Genomic DNA, 6,437 nt, shown 5'->3' on the forward strand with positions numbered 1-6,437 from the left:
TACAGTCCCTTGTGTTTCATTTTCCTCTTGTCTGAATATCTGGTGCCGATCGCTCACGAACCCTTTGATAAAGAATTTCATAATACATGCGCGCTGCATAGTTTAAGCGTTCCGAGTGCATGACCGCCCCAGAAAGATTTTCAACAGAAAAGAGGAGAGGCCGAAAAGGGCCGTGAACAGAGCAGCTCCACGGATCTTCAGTATGAACAGATTAATAATAAGTGAACTGATTATTAATCAAATGAACTGATTGGTGACAGAAGTCATGAACTGATTAGTGACCATAGAACAAGGACAACAGTCATAACCTGTGACTGATAACATCTCACACTGTAAATGCTTGCAGTCAGATGTGAGTTTAAATGAGATTCTATGAAACAACAATATTCATTCTGTTAAGGCACTAAGGACAGAATGTGTCATGGAACGAGCCGTCACATCATGTAAATAAAAGCGAATGAACAGGGTGTTGACTACGCGGCCCCAGTGCAAATATCCTGCATTGTTATACCATTATTCAAAGCAGTCGAAGATGCGATACCTCTGGTCGAGTGCGCCCTGAGGTTGTCAGGAGGCTCTAAATCTGATGCTCTGTAGGCTTCAGAAATGCCCTCACACAGCCAGTGTGACAGGCACTGGGTGGATAACGGGCGACCTGCAGATGCGTCTATAGTGCACAAACAAATGTCGAGTCTGACACAGTGCCGCCGTGCGTGCTACGTAATGCGTCAATGCACGTACGGGGCAGAGAAGATGGAAAGATGCTTCTTCTGATTTGTGGGGAGGAGGGAAAAATCCCTCTATGATGGTATCGCTCTTGATTTAAATGAGCTTGTGATGTTTTTAGGCATAAACGCTGGATTAGGCCTCAGATCAGCTGAGCTGCCATCAGCCTGAATTCTGAGACATGACGGAGAGACAGAGAGGGCAGATAAATCACTCACCCTCTTAGCGGATGTTAAAGCCAACAGCAGGGCTGTTTTAAGAGACAAGAATTTAATCGGAACCTGATCTAGTGGCTCGAATGGAGCTTTGATCAGGGCTCGCAGGACCATCGTTAAAACCCACTGTGGAGAAAGTGGGCGTGAAACAGGCCTGCGTCTCTGTACACCTTTAAAAAAAAATGCTTCATCAGCGGATGATTAAAAGCCGTTCTGTCCCCGAAACCTTTGGGACAAGAAGAGATGGCTGCAGCATTCGTTTTAATCTGCTGAACGCCAGATTTCTGTCCATCAGCTGCTGCAGAAAGGACAGCACGCCACCTAGTGGACATGAGGTGGCCTCTACACCTTTCTCCGTACACTAGCGCTGAATAGCTGTCCACTTTTATGTGTACAGCGCTGCGGTGGAGGCAGCACGTGAATCCTGGATTGTGCGCCCTACATCTTGGGAGAGACCCATCCTCTCTAAACGGATCAGCTCAGCGGCCAGACCCAAAGGTGCTGGCCTATTTCTGGATAACTCCTGATCGCTCCTCCCACTTGGAGGAGAGCATCCTCCCTCCACGGCAGTTTCCACTGGCGCCCTGATAACAGGCGTCGTAGAATTGGGAACCATAGGGCGTTCACGCGCTCGGGAACCACTAGGAGGGCGGTCAGTCCCTCCTCCTGAACTCGGTTCAGAAACCGTGATATCAGAGGGAGTGGGAAAAATGCTTAAAGAAGCATTTTGGGCCACGGGCTGTGAGCAAACGCATCCACCCCAGCGGTGGTTCGTCCCGCAAGCTCAGTGAGAACCATAGTTGACACTGAGCGTTCTCTCGTGTGGCAAATAGGTCAATGGCCGCTCTTCTAAATTTCTGCCACGTCTGAGCCATCAGCTCGGGATGGAGGCTCCAGTCCCCGTGACACGGACCGCCCCTGGACATCACATCCGCCCCTCTGTTCAGAACACCGGGGATGTACACTGTTCTGATGGAGAGCAGATTTTGGTGTGCCCAACACAGCAGCCGTCTCGCAATGTGTAACATTTGGGCTGAGCGCACACACCCCTGCCGGTTTATGTATGCTGCAGTCACCTTGTTGTCTGTGTGAATCAGAACATGTTGATTCCGCAGCACAGGAGCAAAATGTTGAATCACATTCAAAACCGTGCGACATTCCAAAACATTTATATGAGCTGCTTTTTGGGGTGGCCACAGTGCCCCCACAGCTCGAGAAATGCATGTGCCTCCCCAGCCTGACAGGGACGCGTCTGTGAAAACTGACACGTGTGATATAGGTCTGCTGACAGGAACTCCCTCCGACAGAACAAGAGTGATTCTCCAGTGTTTCAGGTCGCTTCTCACGGAGGGGGACACAGCGATCAACTGTCTCTTCTGCCTCACCGGATCCACACGCAAATGAGCAAACCACCTCTGGTGACATCACATGTGAAGTAAGCCCAACGGGATCACCGTGTGAGTTGACAACATCGTTCATAACAACTTCATGACAGAAAAGGCTGTTACCACTCTGCCCGGTTTCACGTGGCGGAGCTGGTCCTTTAGAGCTTCGGTTGTCGTCTGAGATAAGCGAGCCCTCATAGTGACAGAGTTTAGCTCCACTCCCAGATAAACGATCGTCTAGGCTGGGAGAACTGAACTCTTTTCCCAGTTTATGGTGAAGCCCAGATTTTGTAGGTGTGACGTCAACGTCTGAGTTTGCGCTGCTGCCTCTTGTCTGGAACGGGTCAGCAGCAACAGATCGTCCAGATAAAACAGAATTCTCATCCCTGCTCTGTGTAGCGGCTGTAGAGCCGACTCCACGCATGCACGGAGAGAACATGCAAACTCCACCCAGAAGGCCCCTGGACCGGGGTTTGAACCAGGGGCCTGCTCGCTGAGAGGCAGCAGCTCTACCAGTTGCGCCACCGTGCTGCCTGACTCATTTACAAGAGACCTGATTTCATCAAAAAATTAAGATGCAAGCAGCATTGAAGGCCCTCGCAACAAAGCGCCGCTCCAGCTTTACGGCGACCGCGGTAGCTCTAGCTACTCCACCCAATCGCGATGGTGAACGCTCTCATGCGTATCCAACACTCGTTCATTAGGCTGCTCATTTGCCAAATCTTCGACATCACCTGTGACTGCGGGAGCTCCAGCACCGCCTCCCAGTCGCCATCGTGAACGCTCTCATGCCATTCCTGCATGCGTCCACCAGGGTGCGCATATGCCAAATCTTTGCAATCACCTTTTGCCCATATGAGTATGAGTCCAGCTGCAAGCCTTACAAGTTTGTCTAAAATCTGACCTTCCGTACAGAAGTTATTGTCACTTCCTGTTTTGTCGTGAATGTAAAGGATTTCCTTTAGGCTTTTCAACATGTCATGTGTGGTAATCAACAGTTAGCGAATACGGTTTCAATCTTATATCTTACACAGTGCCAAGCTGGAATAGTCACCCAATAATCATCATTTTTTTTCCCTTAGTGGGCCAAGCTTAAGTAAAGCCATGAATCAACAATACCATTGTGTCTACAAGTGCTCACTGATGAAGCACAAAAAAATCTGGTACAGATCAGATGATGTATCACCTAGATATAACTGTTGGAATAATGTAGAGAGTGCACTGGAGTGAAATGTTAAACAACAATACCAAGTGCTAACTGATCACGCACAATAAATCTGGTACAGATCGGATGATGTATCACTGAGAAATAACTTTTGGATTAATCTAGTGGTGCATTTGAGTCATGTTTTAAACCACAATATCAATGTGTCTAGAAGTGCTCACTGATTATGCACAATAAATGTGGCGCATATCGGATGCTATATCACTGATATATAACTGTTGGAATAATCTAGGGGACGCACTTGAGTCAAATGTTAAAGAACATTACCAATGTGTATACAATTGTTCATTGATGACGCACAAAAAATCTGGTGCAGATCAGATGATGTATCACCTAGATATAACTGTTGGAATAATCTAGGGGGTGTACTGGAGTCAAATGTTAAAAAACAATACCAATGTGTGTAGAAATGCTCACTGATGATGCACAATAACTCTGGTACACATCGGACAATGTATCAGTGAGATCTAACTGTTGGAATAATCTATGGGGCGCACTGTAGTCAAATGTTAAAGAACAATACCAATGTGTCTAGAAGTGCTCAATGATAACGTACCAAAAACAGGTTTACATCGGATCATGTATCACTGAGATATGACTGTTGGAATAATGTAGGGGGCGCACTGGAGTCAATTGTTAAACTACAAAAGCAATATGTGTAAAAGTGCTCACTGATGACGCACAATAAATCTGGTACAGATCGGATAATGTATTACTGAGATATAACTGTTTGAATAATCTAGGGGGCGCACATTAGTCCAATGTTAACCATATCAGTTTGTTTAGAAATGCTCATAGATGACGCACCAAAAATCTGGTTCAAATCAGATGATGTATCACCGAGATATAACTGTTAGAATAATCTAGGGGGCGCACTGGAGTCATATGTTAAACCCCAATATCAATGTGTCCAGAAGTGCTCACTGATGACGCACAATAAATCTGGTACTGTTTGGATGATGTATCACAGAGCTATAACTGTTGGAATAATCTAGGGGGCGCACTGGAATCATATGTTAAACCACAATATCATTGTGTCCAGAAGTGCTCACTGATGAGACACAATAAATTTGGTACAGTTTGGAAGATGTATTATGGAGTTATAACTGTAGGAATAATGTAGGGGTCGCTGTGGTGGTTATTGGCCACTTATCATGAATACCTGTTCAAGGGGTGGATAATGATCGATCATAGTGATTTTGGTACAACTCGGCTCAAATCTGTGAAATTTACAGCCAAACGTATTGCAATGGCGTCACTTCTTAATTTGCCACGCCGCTACGCCCACATCTTCCAGCAAAAACAGTTTGTGCTTTAAAGCAAGTCAGACCAACTTGTTAAATGTCTTCTAACACTGGATCATCCTGATTAGGTCAAGGGTGTCAGAGAGGGAGCTTACAAAGTAAAAAAAAAGAGACTTCCTGTTCTGAGGGGGCGGGGTTTGATGACCTCAGAATCTGACAACAGTGGATCGTCGGTCATCCAACATGGATGGGTCTTGCCAAGTTTGGTATAATTCGGTCTTTCAATGTGAAAGTTATAGCTTTTGGAAATTTATGGCATGAAGCTCAACTTTGAGGCCTGGCCACTCCCCTTTAACATATACAAAAACGCAAGATTTTGATAACTTTTACTCCCCAATGTGTTAAGGGTGTAGTGAACTTGACCTGATGTCAAAACTAAGCCTAAGGTCAAAACCCTTGACCTTAAGAACCTTGTGGGACAGAAACTGTCATTTCATTGATTTGAATCCAGAAATACAGGTTCACCCATCCTGAGACTTTCTTTCTTGAAAATCAAGTGAAAGAACACTCTCTTTTTTATTATCATTACTATTTTACAAATGTTGATAACCAAAGTGTTTTAGTTCAAACCATTTTAGATGTTGCAGTGAACTAATCAATTTTATTAACTGTAAAACAGTAACAATGATTTTTTAGTTGCTTATGCAGAGTTAGAATTCATGTTAAGGTCTGTTACAGATTTTTATGCATTTTCTGATTTCTGTCTTTGAATGAGCAAGTGTGCGTTTTCCAAGGTCAGGAGTCGAAGCAGACATGTGGTGGAACAACTGTCTTGTTTACATCCTCTCAGACGTCAACAGAGAAGTTGGCACCTGTTTCCAAACTCGCCAAAACAAAACTCTCTCTGTCTCTGAGAACAGTTTTAATCTGTTCCATAACAATTCTTGCTGTTTTCTGACTTCTAGTAACTTCTTACATCACTAAACACACCCCTGTCTGGTTGATATTACCCAATCAGGGACGCTCAAATATACCGGAAATAGAGCTCTTTAAAATGCCGGTACTTCCTAGTTCTCTCAGTTCGTTTGGCGGCGCGGAGAAGTTCTGAGATGTTCGCAGTTCTGTGAAGTCGTTTGGGAGAACAGAAGTCCAGCCATGATAAGGCTCTTCGAGTTGGATTATAACATCTTCTACCTCTGAGTGGAACTTCTGAAGGACTCCACTCATGTGAAGTCCACTTGCTGAGGTGAGCTGGTGTCGGACGGAATCTCGTCACTACTTCGGACGAGTCACAGCCATCCTATGGAGACGCTGGACAGGTAGCGTTAACTGGACCTCCATATCTGCTGATTTATCTTCAGAAAGGTAATGAGTCAAGTTTCCTACCAAAGCGTACCGAGGAAAAGCTGGGTTCTAATGGAGAGTGTCGGTTCTGGTCAACACTTCCCCTCACACACCCTCTTTTACTCCCTTTAAACTTCATTTCCATCTTTAAATTCTTCTCTCAAGTAGAAATCCTTCCAGATAATTTAGAAATGTCTGTGTAAAGTGCTCATCCACCGCCGTGTGGATAATTGATCATAATTGTACAGTTTTCATTGATGTCTGCTGTTCTGCTGAAGAGTGGAAACAATCGCCGCAT

Source organism: Nematolebias whitei, chromosome 17 (assembly GCF_014905685.2).
Source record: "Nematolebias whitei isolate Nwh7 chromosome 17, NemWhi1, whole genome shotgun sequence".
In the NCBI taxonomy this organism is placed as follows: Eukaryota; Metazoa; Chordata; class Actinopteri; order Cyprinodontiformes; family Rivulidae; genus Nematolebias; species Nematolebias whitei.